A 25654-nucleotide genomic window follows, 5' to 3' on the forward strand; every position below is an offset into this window, starting at 1 on the left:
AGCGCCGGGCACGGCTGGTGTGGCTCCTGAGAAGGCGACCTCTCGGGTGCTGGACTGCGCGGAGACCTCGGCCCCCGCCTCGTGGCGACTCGCCGGGGCCTCGGGGGCTTCAGCCTCGGGAGTATCAGACTGTGTCGTCCCTCCGGCCACTTCCTCAGGACGGCTCTCCAGGGGCCCGTGGGACGACCCTTCAGGAGCCCCGACTGGCGCCGGTTCCTCAACAGCCGTGTCACTAGCAGCCGACGGTGGTCGCCCCCCTGCGCCCACTTTCGGGGAGATCACCACGCCGATGGCAGGCAAGGGAGCCACGAAGACAGAGCTCTCGCGAGGCCCTTCAAGGCCAGTCGGGTGTAGCCCCCATTAATCGAAGGAGGGCATCTGCATCGCGAACTCCACCTTGTTCGAGCAGTAGTATAGAAGAAAACCTCCTTCTGGCAAACTGGCTGGCGTTGGGTCACTAGTCAGGAGCTCGAGCACCGTGCGCCGCGTCTCAGGGGCGAGAGCCGGCACTTGAAGCCTCATGCGGTCCCCGTAACTGGAGAAGGTCCACATCGGCCGAGAGTGACGCTGAAGCGTACCAATGCGGCACCAGATGAAATCCTTCACCACCATAGGCACCGTCACTCCGAGGCCCTTCAACCTAGCCAGCCGGTGCCAGACATGAGCGAGCCGCTGGTCGGCGAGCCTCGCGTGCCCCCAACCGAAGCTTGGGGCGGCCGGAATCCGCGGGAGCAGCAACAAGGGATTGCGCACACCAACATCCACATACACCCATCGCTTCCTGAAGCCTTCGACAACCGGCGAGAGCTCGAAGTCGATCTCCGAGCCGGCCGCCGCGGCCACAGCCTGGAAAGATACACACCCCAAGCGTTGGCGAGCGTCTGTCAGGTGCAGGGAGAAGAAGTGGCGGAGCAAGGCCACAGAAGGGGCAATGCCCACCATGGCCTCGTAGATGAAGGCGAAGACAGCAAGGAGGATGATGGATTGGGGATCAAGGTGCAACGCGTTGATCTGATAATGCAAAAGCACCTCATTGAAGAAGTCGGAGAAGGGAGGGATCAAACCTGCCCAGAGGGCACGAAGATGGAGGGGGATCTCGGTGGCCGTCATGTCGATTTCAACACAGGAAGCGGGTCAGGCCATCGTCTCCCCCACTCATTGGAGTCGGCAGCGAGCGCCTGGCGCACCTTGCCCATCGCCTCCTGATTGAGCACCACCGACCGCTCGACAGCGGGTTCGAAGACCGGCGGCGTAGGAGCCGAGGTACGGGACTCCTTCTTGCCCTTCTTTTTCCGGCTTGGTGCCATGGCGGCGGGGAGAGTTGGCGTCAGATTGGACCAGGGAAAGGATCCGCTAGTTGCCGGAAGACGAGGGAGCTATGGAGCACTCGCCTGCGATGGGGGTGGTGCTGTGTAGGCAACAGTGGCCGCCTAGCCAGGCGCAAATCGAGGCTGCGTGGGGAAATGGAGGCGCCCACGTCCATCAACCACCACGCGTCAAACGAGGCCGCAGGCTATTGGGGCCCGCGGAGCTTCGCACTTGACCCTTGGCTTCGCCTTGAAGCCAAGTCCGAGTGCGCCTTGGGCCCAGGCGCTACTGTCGGCGTCCTAGAAACGGGGGTACCCAGACTTGCCTGCGTGCGACCCAGGGCGTGGCTCATCCAGCGGCCTGGTACGGCCCATCTTCATCAACAACCAGTCAAGACCCTCGCGAGGGGCCAAGCCTCGCGAGCCAGATGACGCAAGACCTTCTCAGGGGCGGCCCCTCTAGGCTGGCTCCCGAGGAGCGGAGATATCTGTGGAAGGGGCACCTCGCGAGGTTCACATGACGTGAGCCATGACGACCAAGGCCAGGCGAGCGCCAGCAGGCGCAGGGTACTCGTTGCCTCTTTGGTGCTAAAGGGGCAAGCGCAGACGAGTAGTCCCGAGGCATCAGGCAAAGGTTTCCCTATTGGTGCAACGGGACCAAGACCAGCAGGACGGCACGACGGAGGTCACCATGGAGCCCACGACGGCGTCACGACCAGAGCATTCGGCAGGCGAAGACCACCTTTTGTCAGGATAACTTGTACTAGTTGTCCCCCTTCAAATTGGCCGTTGTGGGATCCCTTCCCGCCTAATATTTGGGAAGAGGACCCGGGTCACGATAAAGAGGACTAGCCACCACCATAGTGGGGGACGGATCATTCAGATCATCCCCAACCGCATAATCTCACCGAGCTCAAGAACACCTCTCCTCAGGAGGCTGTTCTTCCCTTGTACTTGTTCATCCTCAGCCTGTAAGGCAATCAACCACACCACACTGGAGTAGGGTATTACACCACAACGATGGCCCGAACCAGTATAAACCCTCGTGTCTCTTGTTCTTTGGGTTCGTCGAGTTAAGCCTTGAGATCGTTGCGAGAGCGAGCGAGCGAGCGAGAGAGAGAGAGAGATAGAGATCTTCATGCGCACCCCAGTGTTCGAACCTCAAGGCTTTGCCGAAACCCAGAATCCTACACGGTGTCGTTTAACTTCTGATGTGCTTGATCTTGATGCCATAATTGGTCATGTCACGATTGGCGAATCATCTGAAGACATCCTGCACTTCAGTCTTGTAGAGAATTATGTGCACCCATGTATATCTTGAGTAATCATCAACAATGACGAAGCCATAGAGGCATGCAGTGGTAGTAAGGGTAGAGTAGTGAGTAGGGCCAAATAAGTCCATGTGAAGCAGCTCGAAGGGGCGTGTCGTTGTCATGATTGTCTTCGAGGGATGCTTGGCCCTAGTCATCTTTCCGGCTTTTTCTTCACGATAGTGTGAAAGTTCCTCATGCCCACATGCCCTAGCCTCCGATGCCAGAGCCAAAACTCTAAAGCTTTTGCTAGAAGACATATGGCAAGCTGTGGTCCTGCGGAGAAATCTACCATATACAGATCGTATTTTTGATACCTTTCGAAGACTAGAGATTTGTCAGATTCCATAAGCACAAGGCAATGATATTTTCCAAATAGCACAATCATGTTCAAGTCACAAAGCATTGAGACAAACATTAAGTTGAAACCAAGGGATTCAACAAGCATCACTTTATCCATGTGTCGATCCTTTGAGATTGCAACTCTACCTAGGCCCAATACCTTGCTTTTACCAGTATGAGCAAATGTGATGTGACTTTTGTTAGACGGACATAGGGTTGAATCCATAAGAAGACTTCGATCACCAGTCATGTGGTTAGTGCATCCACTGTCCACAATCCACTTAGTAGCCTTCGGAGCCATACCCTACAGTGTAGTTTGGGGGATAGGCTTCACAAAGAGAAGTATGAAGCATAAACACTTGTTGAACAAGCATACTATCAAATTTCAGATCCTTGTTAGGGTAGATAGGATGATGGTCAAGAAATCCTGGGACGAAATACATAGTAAGACCATTTTGGCACTTTATCTTGCGTCTCACAATATGTTTTAGGTCCCCAGCATTAGTGCATGAAGCTTTTGATTTCCGGCTGGAGACCTTTCCCTGAAAAAGAAAGTTAATTCTTCTTAACCACCCACATCTTCAGGGGTGGCTTAGAAGCAATGAGTCTAAGTGCATCATCTGAGATCTTTGGCCTTGGAGCCCTAGCAAATAGCCTTGCAGGAGGTGAATAATACTCATAAGAATAAGCAGAAAAGTTCTTGGTCTTATGAACATAGCGGTTTGAAGAAACACGCTCATATTCATAACTCTGAGTATGGTTTCCCTGCAAATCATTGGCGTTAGGGTGACCCTGAGGGGTCCTATGTCTGTATGAAGCCTTTGGACCATATGAAGCCTTTGGTCTGGGGTTTGTCTTCTTCCCACGTGGTGTCATGATGACATTCACATGAAGCTTCTCAAGAAAACTTTTGGGCACTAAAATTTTCTTCAAGGGTGGTCCATTCCTACAGTTAGTACCAATATACCTGGCAAACACTTCACCATTCTGATTCTTAAACAACTTATAATTGGCGTCAAAGGATTCATCAATAATAATGGGGTTAGCACAAGTGAAGTCAGATAAGGTAGATGGGTCCACTGAAGGGCCCTTTGCAGCAACCCATGTGGTTTTGGGGTACTGCTCAGGCTTCCAGTAAGAACCATCAACATTCAATTTCCTCTCGAACCCGACACCCTCTTTCCTAGCGTTTCGGTTCAGAATCTGTTTCTTGAGGACATCACATAGTGTCTGATGCCCTTTGAGGCTCTTGTACATGCCTGTTTCAAGCAATGTCTTCAACCTAGCATTCTCATCAGCAATAGTAGTGGTATCCTCAGAAGAGGGGTTAGTCACCACATCAGCAGTTGAAGATATTGCAACACTAGCAGCAGTAGAACATTCAGCAATAGAGACAACATTATCACACTCAAGACGTTTTAAATAGGGTGGCTCAAAGTCTTCCTGAGCGGAACTGATCGGTTGAGCGTGAAGTGATTCGTTCTCCTTTTGAAGATCTTCATGAGACGCTCTCATATTCTCAAGTTCTTTCTTCCTTTGAAGATAATCATAGGAAAGCTTCTCATGAGTAGCTGAGAGTGTTTCATGATGACTTTTAAGTTCCTCGTACTTAACATGAAGATTTTTAATGTCTTCAGTTAAGGACTGAGTTCGATTCATTTCCGCGTCCAACGGGTCATAACTTTTGTCTACCAACTTTTGAATATGTTCCATAGCAGTTTGTTGTTCAGTTGCAATTTTAGCAAGAGTTTTGTAGCTAGGTTTGGATTCACATTCAGAGTCATCTTCACTGGATATTTGAAAGTAAGCATCGTGTGAGTTTACCTTGGCGCCCTGTGCCATGAAGCAGTAAGTCGGAGCAGATGGCTCAGGTTCGGGAGTCATTGTTTTGAGCGACTCTTTGAATTCATGGAACCAGGGGTCCTGACGTGTTCAATGACCTTCATAAACATCAGAGATCCGGTCCCGTATAAGCTTTGCATTGCAGAGATGCATGATGCGCCTGAACTTGTCTCTGGACAGGCAGGAGTATATAATGTCCTTCGCCTTGATATCCAGAAGAGTGTACTTGCGAATGTCGTCAGCATGCGCCATCTTGCATAAATCTGTGAGACCAATCTCTGTGACGGTCCAAAGCTCACTGTTCATCGCAAGGAGGCGCTTCCTCATCATAGCCTTCCATTTGGGATAATCATGACCATAAAAAATGGGGCACGCAGTGGAGACCTTGATTATCCCTGCAGTCGAGATAGCTAAAACTCCAGGTGGTTAAACCAAATCACACAGAACAAGGGAGCACCTTGCTCTGATACCAATTGAAAGTGCTAGTTATCGACTAGAGGGGGGGTTTAATAGGTGATTTTATGGAAGTCTTCAAAACACGAGGTCTTTGAAGACAAACAGATGAAATGAACCTATTGATATGCAACGGAAGATAGACTACACTAGACAAGCCATAGTCAAGTAAGCAATGTAGTGAAAGTACGAAGACTATCAGCAGCTAGGTAGTATGGATCAGGATGGAAGACAGTATGAAGCCAAACAGGTAATAGTCTTCACACAGGGAAGTCAAACAGATCAGATAGGCAAGCAATGACTTCACGAAGACAAACAGTAAAGTAAACAGAAGTGGGGGATATAACCAGTTGCTTGGCGAAGACAAGGATTTGGTAGACCAGTTCTAGTTGCTGTGACAACTGTACGTCTGGTTAGGGAGGCTGAGATTGAACTCAGAAGACCACGTCTTCACCTTATTCCCCTTAAGCTGAGGACACCCAGTCCTCGCCCAATCACTCTAGTAAGTCTTCAAGGTAGACTTCCAAACCTTCACAGACTTTGTTCACCGGCGATCCAGAATGACTCTTGGATGCTCAGAACGCGATGCCTAACCGGCTGGAGGATTTACAGTCCTCAAGTGTAACAAGTCTTCAGGTCACGCGGACAGAAAGACTTCAGTGATGCCTAACACTCTTTTGCTCTGGGTGTTTTGGGCTTTGTCCTCGCAAGGATCTCTCTCTCAAAGGCTTCAGAGGTGGGTTGCTCTCAAACGACAAAAGCTGTGTACTAACTCTGAGCAGCCACAAATTTATGGTGTAGGGGTGGGCTATTTATAGCCAGGCAACCTGACCTGATATGTCCAAAATGACCCTAGCTCACTAAGGAACCGACACATGTCCAACGGTCGGATTTCAAACACACGCGGCAGCTTGACTTGGGCTACAATTAAAGCTGACTCATCCAGCTCTGGATAAGATTTTCTCTCATTGTCTTCGCTCCAAGACATAAGATTTTGGTTGAGCATCACATCAGTCACTCTGACTTTGTTCACTTGGACCCCACTTAACAGTACAATGGTTCCTATGACTCAATAAATAAGAAAAGGAAACTACAAAACAACTATGTATTCGCACTCCATAGTCTTTAGGTGAATGTCTTCACATGTCATAATCTTCATCGTGAATGTCTTCACGAACCACCATTGTCTTCAATGTCTTCATACATTTTAGGGGTCATCTCTGGTAAGTAAACCGAATCAATAAGGGACTAGTACCTATGTTATCCTACAATTCTCACAAACACATTAGTCCCTCAACCAAGTTTGTCATCAATACTCCAAAACCAACTAGGGGTGGCACTAGATGCACTTACACGTACACTCTACAAACTGACACAATCACACAACAATAATTTTAAATAGGTTTAGTCGCCTGGCATTACGACCTATGTCCTATGCTAGGGTCGTCGAGAGTGGTACTTGGCACATGAGACACCTAAAGTGTTGTCATTTTTGGAGTCCCGCAACTACTGAAAACTGGTAGAGGCTACCCATGTGGGCGGAGGGGGGCTTATATAGCATAGGGGTCCTTCAAAAATGGCCAAGACTAGCCTTGAGGAGATGAGGTGGGAGGTATTTTTTTCATTGCCCACATGCCTTTAGTTATGCATAAGGTGGGTTGTAGCCCACTAAGGGGAGAATGCTTACACAATTTGAAGGCTTCCTTGCTTGGGCTTCTTTGCTCATTTGTCACCATCTTTAACTGAAGGAAATATGCCCTGGAGGCAATAATAAAGTTGTTATTTTATATTTCCTTATTCATGATAAAGGTTTATTATTCATGCTAGAATTGTATTGATCGGAAACCTTGATACATGTGTGAATACATAAACAAACAATGTGTCCCTAGTGAGCCTCTACTAGACTAGCTCGTTGATCAAAGATGGTTAAGGTTTCCTAACCATGGACATGAGTTGTCATTTGATAACAGGATCACATCATTAGGAGAATGATGTGATAGATAAGACCCATCCGTTAGCTTAGCATAATGATCGTTCAGTTTTATTGCTATTGCTTTCTTCATGTCAAATACATATTCCTTCGACTATGAGATTATGCAACTCCCGGATACCGGAGGAATGTCTTGTGTGCTATCAAACATCACAATGTAACTGGGTGATTATAAAGATGCTCTACAGGTATCTCCGAAGGTGTTTGTTGAGTTGGCATAGATCGAGATTAGGATTTGTCACTCCGACTATCGGGGAGGTATCTCTTGGCCCTCTCGGTAATACACATCATAAGCTTGCAAGCAAACAACTAAGGAGTTAGTCACGAGGTGATGTATTACGGAATGAGTAAAGAGACTTGCCGGTAACGAGATTGAACTAGGTATGAAGATATCGACGATCGGATCTCGGGCAAGTAACATACCGATGGACAAAGGGAATTACGTATGTCGTCATAATGGTTCGACCGATAAAGATCATCGTAGAATATGTAGGAGCCTGGTACGTCCATTTTGCATCATGTTTTCCTACTATTATTTATGATGTTTTAACCATAATAATGCTTTTTGGAGTAATTTTAATGCCTTTTCTCTCCTAATATGCAAGGTACATACAAAGAGGGAGAATTTCGGTAGCTGGAAATCTGGACCTAAAAAAGCTACGTCAGGCTACCTATTCTGCACAACTCGAAACAAGTTGAAACTTCACGAAGAATTTTTATGGAATATATGAAGAATATTGGAGCAAATAGGTATCAGAGGGGGCCCACCAGGTGGGCACAACCTACCTGGGTGCGCCAGGGAGCCCAGGCGCGCCCTGGTGGGTTGTGCTCACCCAGGCCCACCTCCGGTGCCCATCTTCTGGTATATTGGTCATTTTGACCTAGAAAAAAAATAAAGAGAGGACTTTCGAGACGGAGCGCCGCTGTCTCGAGGTGGAACTTGGGCAGGAGCACTTTTGCCCTCCGGCGGAGCGACTCCGTGATACGTCTCCAACGTATCTATAATTTTTGATTGTTCCATGCTATTATATTATCCATCTAGGATGTTTTATATGCATTTATATGCTATTTTTTATGATTTTTGGGACTAACCTATTAACCTAGAGCCCAGTGCCAGTTTCTGTTTTTTCCTTGTTTTTGAGTTTTACAGAAAAGGAATACCAAACGGAGTCCAATTGACCTGCCAATTTTTGTGGATTTTTATGGACCAAAAGAAGCCCCCGGAGTAAAAGAGTTGGGCCAGAAGAGTCCCGAGCCAGCCGTCCACGAGGGTGGAGGGTGCGCCTTACCCCCCTGGGCGTGGGCCCTTATCTTGTGGACGACTCGGAGACCCCCCTGACGTGAGACCTACGCCGAAAATTCCTATAAAAACAAAAACCTCCAGAAAATAACCTAGATCGGGAGTTCCGCCGCCGCAAGCCTTTGTAGCCACCAAAAACCAATCGAGACCCTATTCTGGCACCCTGCCGGAGGGGGGATCCCTCACCCGTGGCCATCTTCATCATCCCGGCGCTCTCATGATGAGGAGGGAGTAGTTCACCCTCGGGGCTGAGGGTATGTACCAGTAGCTATGTGTTTGATCTCTCTCTCTCTCTCTCGTGTTCTTGATTTGGCACGATCTTGATGTATCGCGATCTTTGCTATTATAGTTGGATCTTATGATGTTTCACCCCCCTACTCTCTTGTAATGAATTGAGTTGTCCCTTTGAAGTTGCCTTATCGGATTGAGTCTTTAAGGATTTGAGAACACTTGATGTATGTCTTGCATGTGCTTATCTGTTGTGACAATGGGATATTCACGTGATCTACTTGATGTATGTTTTGGTGATCAACTTGCGGGTTCAATGACCTTGTGAACTTATGCATAGGGGTTGGCACACGTTTTCGTCTTGACTCTCCGGTAGAAACTTTGGGGCACTCTTTGAAGTTCTTTGTGTTGGTTGAATAGATGAATCTGAGATTGTGTGATGCATATCATATAATCATACCCACGGATACTTGAGGTGACATTGGAGTATCTAGGTGACATTAGGGTTTTGGTTGATTTGTGTCTTAAGGTGTTATTCTAGTACGAACTCTAGGATAGATCGAACGGAAAGAATAGCTTCGTGTTATTTTACTACGGACTCTTGAATAAATCGGTCAGAAAGGATAACTTTGAGGTGGTTTCATACCCTACAACAGTCTCTTCGTTTGTTCTCCGCTATTAGTGACTTTGGTGTGACTCTTTGTTGCATGTTGAGGGATAGTTATATGATCCAATTATGTTATTATTGTTGAGAGAACTTGCACTAGTGAAAGTATGAACCCTAGGCCTTGTTTCCTAGCATTGCAATACCGTTTACGCTCACTTTTATCACTTGCTGGCTTGCTGTTTTTATATTTTCAGATTACAAAAACCTATTTCTACCATCCATATTGCGCTTGTATCACCATCTCTTCGCCGAACTAGTGCACCTATACAATTTACCATTGTAGTGGGTGTGTTGGGGACACAAGAGACTCTTTGTTATTTGGTTGCAGGGTTGTTTGAGAGAGACCATCTTCATCCTACGCCTCCCACGGGTTGATAAACCTTAGGTCATCCACATGAGGGAAATTTGCTACTGTCCTACAAACCTATGCACTTGGAGGCCCACCAACGTCTACAAGAAGAAGGTTGTGTAGTAGACATCAAGCAGTTTCTGGCGCCGTTGCCAGGGAGGTGAGTGCTTGAAGGTATATCTTTAGATCTTGCAATCGAATCTTTTAGTTTCTTGTTTTATCACTAGTTTAGTTTATAAAAGAAAACTACAAAAAAAATGGAATTAAGGGTGCCTCATATGCTTCATCTTTTCAATGTCTTTCGTGAAAACGATGGGAAGGAAAATTGTGCTCAAGTACTAGAAGAAGAATTACATGGAATGCTTGGCATAAAATATGTGAATGATGAGCATGATTGCAACATTGTTAGTATGAATTCATTGAATACCCATGATGCTAATGATATGCAAACCCACAAGCTTGGGGATGCTATGTTTGATGAAGATGAAATGTTTTGTCCCCCAAGTTTTGATGAGCAAATTAATTATGATGATAGCACGCCTCCTATTTATGATGATTATATTGATGAAAGTGGGTTTGGAAGAGTGTCAACATTAGGAAGTAATGATCCCACTATTTTGGAGGATGTTGAATATTATTGTGATAATTATGAAAGTTGATTTGGAGAGGTCATGACTTTATTTAGTAATGAATCCACTATTTTGGAAGAGGTTCCAATTGATTATGAGAACAAAGTTGCTATCTATGATGATTATTGTGATGAATTTTATGCTATAAGAATAATGATAACCATGAAACTTTTCATCATGATTTTAGTTTTCAATTGGATTATGCCTCACATGATAATTATTTCATTGAGTTTGCTCCCACTATTATTCATGAGAAGAAATTTGCTTATGTGGAGAGTAATAAAAATTCTAGGATTGTAGATCATGAAAAGAATGCTTTATGTGATGGTTATATTGTTGAATTTATTCATGATGCTACTGAAAATTATTATGAGAGAGGATCATATGCTTCTACATATTGCAATAATATCAAGTTTCCTCTCTATGTGTTGAAATTTTTGAAGTCATGCTTGTTTTGCCTTCCTATGCTAGTTGATTATTGTTCCCATAAGTTGTTTGCTCACAAAATCCCTATGCATAGGAAGTGGGTCAGACTTAAATGTGCTAGTCATATTCTTCATTATGCTCTCTTTATGTTTCAATTCTTATCTTTTATGTGAGCACCATTGAAATCATCATGCCTAGCTAGGGGCGTTAAACGTTAGCGCTTGTTAGGAGGCAACCAAATTTTATTTTTGTTCTTTGCTTTTTGCTCCTGTTTAGTAATAAATAATTCATAAAGCCTCTGTTTAGACGTGGTTTAATGTTTTAATTAGTGTTTGTGCCAAGTAGAACCTTTGGGAAGACTTGGGTGAAGTCTTTGCGATCTTGCTGTAAAAAACAGAAACTTTTACGCTCACGAGATTATCTGCCATTTTTTTACTGGACAGTGATTTTAGGTTGATTATTTTTGAAGATGATTAATAGAAAAATTCCTCAGGTCCACCAATTTATTTCAGAATTTTTGGAGTTACATAAGTATTCGAATGATACAGATTACTACAGACTGTTCTGTTTTTGACAGATTCTGTTTTCTATGTGTTGTTTGCCTATTTTGATGAATCTATGAGTAGTATCGGAGGGTATGAACCATAGAGAAGTTGAAATACAGTAGATATTACACCAATATGAATTTAGAATGAGTTCACAACAGTACCTAAGTGGTGATTTATTTTCTTATACTAACGGAGCTTACGAGTTTTTTGTTGAGTTTTGTGTTGTGAAGTTTTCAAGTTTTGGGTAAAGATTCGATGGACTATGGAATAAGGAGTGGCAAGATCCTAAGCTTGGGGATGCCCAAGGCACCCCAAGGTAATATTCAAGGACAACCAAGAGCCTAAGGTTGGGGATGCCCCGGATGGCATCCCCTCTTTCGTCTTCGTTCATCGGTAACTTTACTTGGAGCTATATTTTTATTCACCACATGATATGTGTTTTGGTTGGAGCGTCATTTTATTTTATTTTGTTTTTGCTTGCTGTTTGAATAATATACCAAGATATGAAATTCTTAAATGTTAGAGAGTCTTCACATAGTTACATAATTATTCAACTACTCATTGATCTTCACTTATATCTTTTGGAGTAGTTTGTCGTTTGCTCTAGTGCTTCATTTATATTGTAACATCCCAAATTATCAATTTGAATGTTATACATAGGTCATTCATGCATATCATATTTTATTGCATTTTGTTTTGTGATCCTCGAAAGTCTAAGCAACTCAAGGACCCTCTGAGAAAGTTTGGGATTTCCTAGTTTTCATATTTGAATTTTTTATAGAAACAAGGATCACTTTGGTTTTAATTATTTTTCTTTCTGAAAATATTTCATACTAAATGTATATGAGACGAGATAATATGACTTCTCCAAAATAAATGAAATATTGGAAGAAGAATACTAAAATCAAATAATATATTTCATTTGGATTTTATCGCTATTTTATTTTAATTAGGAAAAATATGCGTTTTTCAAGATTGCATTAGAGGCCCAAATAAATGTTCACTTTTTCCGCTATATTTTTAGAGGACGGGGAAAATTTATTTCAGGATTTTTGGTGTCCGTTTAGTATTTCTTTTAATCGTTTTTCTACGCGTTGGAATATTAAAAAAAACGAACCGCCTTACCGGGCCGTGTCCGCCTAGGACACTGACCCGGCCGGCCCTTTAAGAGCCGCAGCCCCGAGCCGCCAGCCCACCCCACCGAACCCCAAACCCTAGCCCGATCCGCGCCGCCGCCGCCGCTGCCGCGCCTTCTCGCCGCCGCCGCTACCAACGCCGCCGCCGGAGCCGCCCCGCCGGAGTTCCCGCCGCCGCTGTCGTCACGTTTGCCGAGGTAGCCACCGGTTTTATTTAAAAACCGTTCGGTTTTATTTCGAAAACCTAGATACGCTTTTTTAGATTAGATCGGTTCGGTTTTCTCGGTTTATTTATTCAGCGAACGTTCGTCCGTACGTTCGTTTTAAGGAACGCCGTTCATCCGTTAGTTGCAGACAGCGAACGTTCGTTCGTTAGCCTGTTCGTCAGTTTTTCTTTTTCCAGGGTTTTTCCGCGATTATTTTCGATCGCGATTTCTGCCCTAATCTTCGAACTAGTTTATCTTTTCGCTCGTTTATCCAAATCAGGTGAAACAAGCGCCTAGATCTTCGTGTCGAAGTTCTCTTTCTGTTTGACCAACTTGAACAAGATTTTGATACAGTAAAATTTGACTTTAGTCCATATTAGAAATCAGATCTTGTTTCTTTCGTAGTTTGAGTTTCGTTGCTCCGTTTGATTTGATTCTTTTTGCAAATCGGAGTTCTTCAGTTGAATTTTCTGGTTAGATCTTCTTATTTGAGTTTTACCCGTGCATCTTTGCTTGATTGCTTATGTATGCTATTGTTTGTTTGCGATAGAATTCTCGGAGTGCGAAGCGTGCTACTACGAGTCATTAGGTTTTGCGGATCGTCAGCAAGGCAAGTGACACATTGTGAAGGAAATATGCCCTAGAGGCAATAATAAAGTATTATATATTTCCTTATATCATGATAAATGTTTATTATTCATGCTAGAATTGTATTAACCGGAAACATAATACATGTGTGAATACATAGACAAACAGAGTGTCACTAGTATGCCTCTGCTTGACTAGCTCGTTAATCAAAGATGGTTATGTTTCCTAGCCATAGACATGAGTTGTCATTTGATTAACGGGATCACCTCATTAGGAGAATGACGTGATTGACATGACCCATTACGTTAGCTTAGCACCCGATCGTTTAGTATGTTGCTATTGCTTTCTTCATGACTTATACATGTTCCTATGACTATGAGATTATGCAACTCCCGTTTACCGGAGGAACACTTTGTGTGCTACCAAACGTCACAACGTAATTGGGTGATTATAAAGGTACTCTACAGGTGTCTCCAAAGGTACTTGTTGGGTTGGCGTATTTCGAGATTAGGATTTGTCAGTCCGATTGTCGGAGAGATATCTCTGGGCCCACTCGGTAATGCACATCACTATAAGCCTTGCAAGCATTGTGACTAATGAGTTAGTTGCGGGATGATGTATTACGGAACGAGTAAAGAGACTTGCCGGTAACAAGATTGAACTAGGTATCGAGATACCGACGATCGAATCTCGGGCAAGTAACATACCGATGACAAAGGGAACAACGTATGTTGTTATGCGGTCCGACCGATAAAGATCTTCGTAGAATATGTGGGAGCTAATATGGGCATCCAGGTCCCGCTATTGGTTCTTGACCGGAGAGGTGTCTCGGTCATGTCTACATAGTTCTCGAAACCAAAGGGTCCGCACGCTTAAAGTTACGATGACAGTTTTATTATGAGTTTATATGTTTTGATGTACCGAAGGTTGTTCGGAGTCCCGGATGTGATCACGGATATGATGAGGAGTCTCGAAATGGTCGAGACGTAAAGATTGATATATTGGACGACTATATTCGGACACCGGAAGTGTTCCGGAGAAGTTTCGGATTAAACCGGAGTGTCGGAGGGTTACCGGAACCCCCCGGGGAAGTATTGGGCCTTAGTGGGCCTTGAGGGAAGAGAGAGGGCAGCAGCCAGGAGGTGGTGCGCCCCCTCCCAGGAGGAGTCCTAGTTGGACTAGGAGAGGGGGGCGCAGCCCCCTTTCCCTCTCCCTCTCCCTCTCTTTCCTTCCCCCCTTCTTTTCCTAGTAGGACTAGGAAAGGGGAGTCCTACTCCTACTAGGAGGAGGACTCCCCCCCTCTCCTTGGCGCGCCCATAGGCAGCCGGCCTCCCCCTTGCTCCTTTATATACGGGGGCAGGGGGGCACCTCTAAACACACTTGATAAACAATATTTTAGCCGTGTGCGGTGCCCCCCTCCACCAGATTACACCTCGATAATACCGTCGCGGAGCTTAGGCGAAGCCCTGCGTCGGTGGAACATCATCATCATCACCACGCCGTCGTGCTGACGAAACTCTCCCTCAACACTCGGCTGGATCGGAGTTCGAGGGACGTCATCGAGCTGAACGTGTGTAGAACTTCGGAGGTGCCGTGCGTTCGGTACTTGATCGGTCGGATCGTGAAGACGTACGACTACATCAACCGCGTTGTAATGACGCTTCCGCTGTCGGTCTACGAGGGTACGTGGACAACACTCTCCCCTCTCGTTGCTATGCATCACCATGATCTTGTGTGTGCGTAGGAAATTTATTGAAATTACTACGTTCCCCAACAGTGGCATCCGAGCCTGGTTTTATGCGTTGATGCTATGCACGAGTAGAACACAAGTGAGTTGTGGGCGATAAATCATACTGCTTACCAGCATGTCATACTTTGGTTCAGCGGTATTGTGAGATGAAGCGGCCCGGACCGACATTACGCGTACGCTTACGCGAGACTGGTTTCACCGTTCGGAGCACTCGTTGCTTAAAGGTGACTGGCGGGTGTCTGTCTCTCTCACTTTAGTTGAACCGAGTGTGGCTACGCCCGGTCCTTGCGAAGGTTAAAACAGCACCAACTTGACAAACTATCGTTGTGGTTTTTGCGTAGGTAAGAACGGTTCTTGCTAAGCCCGTAGCAGCCACGTAAAATATGCAACAACAAAGTAGAGGTCGTCTAACTTGTTTTTGCAGGGCATGTTGTGATGTGATATGGTCAAGACATGATGTGATATAATGTGTTGTATGAGATGATCATGTTTTGTAACTGAGTTATCGGCAACTGGCAGGAGCCATATGGTTGTCGCTTTATTGTATGAGATGCAATCGCCATGTAATAGTTTTACTTTATCACTAAGCGGTAGCGATAGTCGTAAAAGCAATAAGTTGGCGAGACGACAACGATACTACGATGGAGATCAAGGTGTCGAGCCGGTGACGATGGTGATCATGATGGTGCTTCGGAGATGGAGATCACAAGCACGGTGCTTCGGAGATGGAGATCACAAGCACAAGATGATGATGGCCATATCATATCACTTATATTGATTGCATGTGATGTTAATCCTTTATGCATCTTATCTTGCTTTGATTGACGGTAGCATTATAAGATGATCTCTCACTAAAATTTCAAGATAAAAGTGTTCTCCCTGAGTATGCACCGTTGCAAAAGTTCTTCGTGTTGAGACACCACGTGTTAATCGGGTGTGATAGGCTCTACGTTCAAATACAACGGGTGCAAAACAGTTGCACACGCGGAATACTCAGGTTAAACTTGACGAGCCTAGCATATGTACAGATATGGCCTCGGAACACAGAGACCGAAAGGTCGAGCGTGAATCATATAGTAGATATGATCAACATAGTGATGTTCACCATTGAAACTACTCCATCTCACGTGTTAATCGGACATGGTTTAGTTGCTTTGGATCACGTAATCACTTAGATGATTAGAGAGATGTCTATCTAAGTGGGAGTTCTTAAGTAATATGATTAATTGAACTTAAATTTATCATGAACTTAGTACCTGATAGTATCTTGCTTGTCTATGTTAATTGTAGATATATGGCCCGTGCTGTTGTGCCGTTGAATTTTAATGCGTTCCTTGAGAAAGCTAAGTTGAAAGATGATGGTAGCAATTACACGGACTGGGTCCGTAACTTGAGGATTATCCTCATTGCTGCACAGAAGAATTACGTCCTGGAAGCACCGCTAGGTGCCAGGCCTCCTGCAAGAGCTATGCCAGAAGTTATGAACGTCTGGTAAAGCAAAGCTGATGACTACTCAATAGTTCAGTGTGCCATGCTTTACGGCTTAGAACCGGGACTTCAACGACGTTTTGAACGTCATGGAGCATATGAGATGTTCCAGGAGTTGAAGTTAATATTTCAAGCAAATGCGCGGATTGAGAGATATGAAGTCTCCAATAAGTTCTATAGCTGCAAGATGGAAGAGAATAGTTCTGTCAGTGAGCATATACTCAGAATGTCTGGGTATAATAATCACTTGATTCAACTGGGAGTTCAACTTCCGGATGATTGCGTCATTGACAGAATACTTCAATCACTGCCACCAAGCTACAAGAGCTTTGTGATGAACTATAACATGCAAGGGATGGATAAGACGATTCCCGAGCTCTTCGCAATGCTAAAGGCAGCGGAGGTAGAAATCAAAAAGGAGCATCAAGTGTTGATGGTCAGTAAAACCACTAGTTTCAAGAAAAAGGGGAAAGGGAAGAAGAAAGGGAACTTCAAGAAGAACAGCAAGCAAGTTGCTGTTGAGGAGAAGAAATCCAAGTCTGGACCTAAGCCTGAAACTGAGTGTTTCTACTGTAAGCAGACTGGCCACTGGAAGAGGAACTGCCCCAAGTATTTGGCGGATAAGAAGGATGGCAAGGTTAACAAAGGTATATGTGATATACATGTTATTGATGTGTACCTTACTAATACTCGCAGTAGCACCTGGGTATTTGATACTGGTTCTGTTGCTAATATTTGCAACTCGAAACAGGGGCTACGGATTAAGCGAAATTTGGCTAAGGACGAGGTGACGATGCGCGTGGGAAATGGTTCCAAAGTCGATGTGATCGCCGTCGGCACGCTACCTCTACATCTACCTTCGGGATTAGTTTTAGACCTAAATAATTGTTATTTGGTGCCAGCGTTGAGCATGAACATTATATCTGGATCTTGTTTAATGCGAGACGGTTATTCATTTAAATCAGAGAATAATGGTTGTTCTATTTATATGAATAATATCTTTTATGGTCATGCACCCTTGAAGAGTGGTCTATTTTTAATGAATCTCGATAGTAGTGATACACATATTCATAGTGTTGAAGCCAAAAGATGCAGAGTTAATAATGACAGTGCAACTTATTTGTGGCACTGCCGTTTGGGTCATATCAGTGTAAAGCGCATGAAGAAACTCCATACTGATGGAATTTTGGAATCACTTGATTTTGAATCACTTGGTACTTGCGAACCGTGCCTTATGGGCAAGATGACCAAAACACCGTTCTCCGGACCTATGGAGAGAGCAACAGATTTGTTGGAAATCATACATACAGATGTATGTGGTCCGATGAATATTGAAGCTCGTGGCGGATATCGTTATTTTCTCACCTTCACAGATGATTTGAGCAGATATGGGTATATCTACTTAATGAAACATAAGTCTGAAACATTTGAAAAGTTCAAAGAATTTCAGAGTGAAGTTGAAAATCATCGTAACAAGAAAATAAAATTCCTACGATCTGATCGTGGAGGAGAATATTTGAGTGACGAGTTTGGTCTACATTTGAAACAATGCGGAATAGTTTCGCAACTCACGCCACCCGGAACACCACAGCGTAATGGTGTGTCTGAACGTTGTAATCGTACTTTATTAGATATGGTGCGAACTATGATGTCTCTTACTGATTTACCGCTATCGTTTTGGGGTTATGCTTTAGAGACGGCTGCATTCACTCTAAATAGGACACCATCAAAATCCGTTGAGACGACGCCTTTTGAACTATGGTTTGGCAAGAAACCAAAGTTGTCGTATCTTAAAGTTTGGGGTTGCGATGCTTATGTGAAGAAACTTCAACTTGATAAGCTCGAGCCTAAATCGGAGAAATGTGTCTTCATAGGATACCCAAAGGAGACCGTTGGGTACACCTTCTATCACAGATCCGAAGGCAAGATATTTGTTGCTAGAAATGGATCTTTTCTAGAGAAGGAGTTTCTCTCGAAAGATGTGAGTGGGAGGAAAGTAGAACTTGATGAGGTAACTGTACCTGCTCCCTTATTGGAAAGTAGATCATCGCAGAGATCAGTTTCTGCGACACCTACACCAAGTAGTGAGGAAGTTAATGATAATGATCATGAAACTTCAGATCAAGTTATTACTGAACTTCGTAGGTCAACTAGATCAAGATCCGCACCAGAGTGGTACGGTAATCCTGTTCTGGAGGTCATGTTACTAGACCATGGCGAACCTACGAACTATGAAGAAGCGATGGTGAGCCCAGATTCTGCAAAATGGCTTGAAGCCATGAAATCCGAGATGGGATCCATGTATGAGAACAAAGTATGGACTTTGGTTGACTTGCCCGATGGTCGGCAAGCCATTGAAAATAAATGGATCTTTAAGAAGAAGACTGACACTGATGGTAATGTTACTGTCTATAAAGCTTGACTTGTTGCGAAAGGTTTTCGACAAGTTCAAGGAATTGACTACGATGAGACCTTCTCACCCGTAGCGATGCTTAAGTCTGTCCGAATCATGTTAGCAATTGCCGCATTTTATGATTATGAAATTTGGCAAATGGATGTCAAAACTGCGTTCCTGAATGGATTTCTGCAAGAATAGTTGTATATGATGCAACCGGAAGGTTTTGTTGATCCAAAGGGAGCTAACAAAGTGTGCAAGCTCCAGCGATCCATTTATGGACTGGTGCAAGCCTCTCGGAGTTGGAATAAACGCTTTGGTAGTGTGATCAAAGCATTTGGTTTTATACAGACTTTTGGAGAAGCCTGTATTTACAAGAAAGTGAGTGGGAGCTCGATAGCATTTCTGATATTATATGTGGATGACATATTACTGATTGGAAATGATATAGAATTTCTGGATAGCATAAAGGGATACTTGAATAAGAGTTTTTCAATGAAAGACCTCGGTGAAGCTGCATATATATTAGGCATTAAGATCTATAGAGATAGATTAAGACGCTTAATTGGACTTTCACAAAGCACATACCTTGACAAAGTTTTGAAGAAGTTCAAAATGGATCAAGCAAAGAAAGGGTTCTTGCATGTACTACAAGGTGTGAGATTGAGTAAGACTCAATGCCCGACCACTGCAGAAGATAGAGAGAAAATGAAAGATGTTCCCTATGCTTCATCCATAGGCTCTATCATGTATGCAATGCTGTGTACCAGACCTGATGTGTCCCTGGCTATAAGTTTAGCAGGGAGGTACCAAAGTAATCCAGGAGTGGATCACTGGACAGCGGTCAAGAACATCCTGAAATACCTAAAAAGGACTAAGGATATGTTTCTCGTATATGGAGGTGACAAAGAGCTCATCGTAAGGGGTTACGTTGATGCAAGCTTTGACACTGATCCGGACGATTCGAAATCGCAAACCGGATACGTATTTACATTGAACGGTGGAGCTGTCAGTTGGTGCAGTTCCAAGCAAAGTGTCGTGGCGGGATCTACGTGTGAAGCGGAATACATAGCTGCTTCGGAAGCAGCGAATGAAGGAGTCTGGATGAAGGAGTTCATATCCGATCTAGGTGTCATACCTAGTACATCGGGACCAATGAAAATCATTTGTGATAATACTGGTGCAATTGCCTTAGCAAAGGAATCCAGATTTCACAAGAGAACCAAGCACATTAGAAGACGCTTCAATTCCATCCGGGATTTAGTCCAGGTGGGAGACATAGAAATTTGCAAGATACATACGGATCGGAATGTAGCAGATCCGTTGACTAAGCCTCTTCCACGAACAAAACATGATCAGCACCAAGACTCCATGGGTGTAAGAATCATTACTATGTAATCTAGATTATTGACTCTAGTGCAAGTGGGAGACTGAAGGAAATATGCCCTAGAGGCAATAATAAAGTATTATATATTTCCTTATATCATGATAAATGTTTATTATTCATGCTAGAATTGTATTAACCGGAAACATAATACATGTGTGAATACATAGACAAACAGAGTGTCACTAGTATGCCTCTGCTTGACTAGCTCGTTAATCAAAGATGGTTATGTTTCCTAGCCATAGACATGAGTTGTCATTTGATTAACGGGATCACCTCATTAGGAGAATGACGTGATTGACATGACCCATTACGTTAGCTTAGCACCCGATCGTTTAGTATGTTGCTATTGCTTTCTTCATGACTTATACATGTTCCTATGACTATGAGATTATGCAACTCCCGTTTACCGGAGGAACACTTTGTGTGCTACCAAACGTCACAACGTAACTGGGTGATTATAAAGGTGCTCTACAGGTGTCTCCAAAGGTACTTGTTGGGTTGGCGTATTTCGAGATTAGGATTTGTCACTCCGATTGTCGGAGAGGTATCTCTGGGCCCACTCGGTAATGCACATCACTATAAGCCTTGCAAGCATTGTGACTAATGAGTTAGTTGCGGGATGATGTATTACGGAACGAGTAAAGAGACTTGCCGGTAACAAGATTGAACTAGGTATCGAGATACCGACGATCGAATCTCGGGCAAGTAACATACCGATGACAAAGGGAACAACGTATGTTGTTATGCGGTCTGACCGATAAAGATCTTCGTAGAATATGTGGGAGCCAATATGGGCATCCAGGTCCCGCTATTGGTTATTGACCGGAGAGGTGTCTCGGTCATGTCTACATAGTTCTCGAACCCAAAGGGTCCGCACGCTTAAAGTTACGATGACAGTTTTATTATGACTTTATATGTTTTGATGTACCGAAGGTTGTTCGGAGTCCCGGATGTGATCACGGACATGACGAGGAGTCTCGAAATGGTCGAGACGTAAAGATTGATATATTGGACGACTATATTCGGACACCGGAAGTGTTCCGGAGAAGTTTCGGATTAAACCGGAGTGCCGGAGGGTTACCGGAACCCCCCGGGGAAGTATTGGGCCTTAGTGGGCCTTGAGGGAAGAGAGAGGGCAGCAGCCAGGAGGTGGTGCGCCCCCTCCCAGGAGGAGTCCTAGTTGGACTAGGAGAGGGGGGCGCAGCCCCCTTTCCCTCTCCCTCTCCCTCTCTTTCCTTCCCCCCTTCTTTTCCTAGTAGGACTAGGAAAGGGGAGTCCTACTCCTACTAGGAGGAGGACTCCCCCCTCTCCTTGGCGCGCCCATAGGCAGCCGGCCTCCCCCTTGCTCCTTTATATACGGGGGCAGGGGGCACCTCTAAACACACTTGATATACGATATTTTAGCCGTGTGCGGTGCCCCCCTCCACCAGATTACACCTCGATAATACTGTCGCGGAGCTTAGGCGAAGCCCTGCGTCGGTGGAACATCATCATCGTCACCACGCCGTCATGCTGACGAAACTCTCCCTCAACACTCGGCTGGATCGGAGTTCGAGGGACGTCATCGAGCTGAACGTGTGTAGAACTTCGGAGGTGCCGTGCGTTCGGTACTTGATCGGTCGGATCGTGAAGACGTACGACTACATCAACCGCGTTGTAATGACGCTTCCGCTGTCGGTCTACGAGGGTACGTGGACAACACTCTCCCCTCTCGTTGCTATGCATCACCATGATCTTGCGTGTGCGTAGGAAATTTATTGAAATTACTACGTTCCCCAACACATTGATCATACTCTTTTCATACCCAGTTTTTATGCATTAGTTCCAATCCTCAAACATTGCATGATTATGATGTGTTTAACTTGTGGGTATTTGTGGAGTAGATGATGAGGTAGAACCTATTACCCTGTTTATTATCGAACCTTGGGAGTTACTTCTACGTTATGCTTATATTGCTATGCTATGCTCGTACACGTGGTTTGGTTTGAGAGATCCATGACAGATGTGAGTTGTTAATTAATGGTTCAACTTAAGGTGGCAACTTTAATACACATATGGGTGGATTGCTTGTGGGCACCTGGAGAATCCAGTGTTGTCCTAGGATATCTCGGAGTACCCATGTGATCATCCTACGGTCCGCCACCCAGGCTCAAAGGGATCATAAGATTATTCATGCTAGAAACTTACATGTGCAGCCACAAGCTATTATGGGCTCTAGCATAGTTGAGTATGTTGCATGACCTCTTCCAGTGGTGGGCTAGCAGATGTAGAGGGAAAGTAGGTGTAACTGTCCACCCGGAGTTAGAGTTAATGTTTCTGAAAGACTATGTCTCGGTCATCCATTTCTCAAACACCATGCAGTGCGATAAATTCAGTGGAGGAGATCGAGTCTTGTGGGGAAAAGTGCGCAAACCTCTGCAGAGTGTACAAACTAATCATGGTTAGCCGTGTCCCCGGTTATGGACATCTTGAGTATCTGCATTCTGGATTATCATATGGATCTCATCACTTTACTTAATTTAATTTGTTGGGTTGATAATTAATTTTAATTGGGTTTGAGTTGGAGGAACCCTCTCAATGATGTTTCAACTACCATGATAGTTAAATAAAATATATTCCTTTGTTGTAGGGAAAAATTGGCTTTTCGCAAAAACATATTAACCATACAGCCTCCACTAGCCATATATGCATGTAGTGATAACATTTATCTGTTCATACTCTAATGTGTTACATTGCCAGCATATTCCATGTGCTGACCCGTTTTCGGGCTGCAACGTATCATGTTGCAGACTTTTGAGACAAGGAGTAAGGTTCGCTAGGCCGTTGTCGTGCACTCAGCTATGCCGTTGGAGTTGATGGACTCACTTTATCTTCCAAGCCTTCCGTTGTTATTTTGTTTAGATGGCCTTAAGCCATATTTATTGTAATAAGTTCTCTTTGGAGACTATCGATGTAATAAGTGTGTGATTGCCACTCTGTTATAAATCCTTCGAGTACTGTGTGTGTCAGCATTACCGATCTAGGGATGACACTAAAGCACAGAGACTTGACCGTCTGAGGTCGGGTCGCTACATATATCTTTTAGAGCACGTTGGTGGTTTTATTTTATAGAAATTGTTGATCTCTCATGCTTCACTTATCTTATTTTGAGAATCTTTTAGAACAGCATGGTAATTTTCTTTTGTTATAAATTTAGTCCTAATATGATAGGCATCCAAGATGGGTATAATAAAAACTTTCATATAAAGTGCATTGAATACTATGAGAAGTTAGATACTTGATAATTGTTTTGAGATATAAAGATGATGATATTAGAGTCGTGCTAGTTAAGTAATTGTGAAATTGAGAAATACTTGTGTTGAGGTTTGCAAGTCCCGTAGCATGCACGTATGGTAAACGTTGGGTGACAAATTTCAAGCATGAGGTGTTTCTTTGATTGTCCTCCTTATGAGTGGCGGTCGGGGACGAGCGATGGTCTTTTCCTACAAATCTATCCCCCCAGGAGGATGCGTGTACTGCTTGGTTTTTGATGACTTGTAGATTTTTGCAATAAGTATGTGAGTTCTTTATGAGTAATGTTGAGTCCATAGATTATACGCACCCTCACCTTTCCATCATTGCTAGCCTCTTCGGTACCGTGCATTTCCCTTTCTCACCTTAAGAGTTGGTGCAAACTTCGCCGGTGCATCCAACCCACGTGATATGATACGCTCTATCACACATAAACCTCCTTATATCTTCCTCAAAACAGCCACCATACCTACCTATTATGGCATTTCCATAGCCATTCCAAGATATATTGCCATGCAACTTTCCACCGATCCGTTTATTATGACACACTTCATCATTGTCATATTGCCTTGCATGATCATGTAGTTGACATCATATATGTGGCAAAGCCACCATGCATATTTTCATACATGTCACTCTTGTTTCATTGACCGATCCCGGTACACCGCCGGAGGCATTCATATAGAGCCATACTTTGTTCTAGTATCGAGTCGTAATCTTTGAGTTGTAAATAGAAGTGTGATGTCATCATTAATGGAGAATTGTCCCAAAAAAAGGAAAAAAAGAAAGTCCAAAGAAAAAGGAAATAAAATGGGGACAATGCTACTATACTTTTTCCACACTTGTGCTTCAAAGTAGCACCATGATCTTCATGATAGAGAGTCTCTTATATTGTCACTTTCATATACTAGTGGGAATTTTTCATTATAGAACTTGGCTTGTATATTCCAACAATGGGCTTCCTCAAATGCCCTAGGTATTCGTGAGCAAGCAAGTTGGATGCACACCCACTTAGTTTCTTTTGTTGAGCTTTCTTAAATTTATAGCTCTAGTGCATCCGTTGCATGGCAATCCCTATACTCATCGCATTGACATCAATTGATGGGCATCTCCATAGCCCGTTGATTAGCCGCATCAATGTGAGACTTTCTCCTTTTTTGTATTCTCCACACAACCCCCATCATTATATTCTATTCCACCCATAGTGCTATGTCCATGGCTCATGCTCATGTATTGCGTGAAAGTTGAAAAAGTTTGAGAATACTAAAGCATGAAACAATTGCTTGGCTTGTCATCGGGGTTGTGCATGATGAGAGCATTTTGTGTGACGAAAATGAAGCATAGCCAAACTATATGATTTTGTACGGATGAGCTTTCTTTGGCTATGTTATTTTGATAAGACATAATCGCTTGGTTAGTATGCTTGAAGTATTATTATTTTTATGTCAATATTAAACTTTTGTCTTGAATCTTCCGGATCTGAACATTCATGCCACAATAAAGAAAATTACATTGAAAATTTTGTTAGGTGGCATTCCACATAAAAAATTCTGTTTTTATCATTTACCTACTCGAGGACGAGCATGAATTAAGCTTGGGGATGCGTGATACGTCTCCAACGTATCTATAATTTTTGATTGTTCCATGCTATTATATTATCCATCTAGGATGTTTTATATGCATTTATATGCTATTTTTCATGATTTTTGGGACTAACCTATTAACGTAGAGCCCAGTGCCAGTTTCTGTTTTTTCCTTGTTTTTGAGTTTTATAGAAAAGGAATACCAAACGGAGTCCAATTGACCTGCCAATTTTTGTGGATTTTTTATGGAATAAAAGAAGCCCCCGGAGTAAAAGAGTTGGGCCAGAAGAGTCCCGAGCCATCCACGAGGGTGGAGGGAGCGCCCTACCCCCTAGGCGTGGGCCCCTATCTCGTGGACGACTCGGAGACCCTCCTGACATGACACCTACACCAAAAATTCCTCTAAATACAGAAACCTCCAGAAAATAACCTAGATCGG

The 25654-nt window shown here is 44.0% G+C and overlaps 1 pseudogene; it reads right to left on the reverse strand.

Annotated features, from left to right (window-relative positions):
• Positions 1–3514: 3514 nt before the first annotated feature.
• The window catches only part of LOC123497602 (uncharacterized), a 40880-nt pseudogene continuing 18740 nt past the window's right edge, over positions 3515–25654 (reverse strand).

The sequence above is a fragment of the Aegilops tauschii genome, chromosome 3, assembly GCF_002575655.3.
Source record: "Aegilops tauschii subsp. strangulata cultivar AL8/78 chromosome 3, Aet v6.0, whole genome shotgun sequence".
NCBI classification, from domain to species: domain Eukaryota; kingdom Viridiplantae; phylum Streptophyta; class Magnoliopsida; order Poales; family Poaceae; genus Aegilops; species Aegilops tauschii.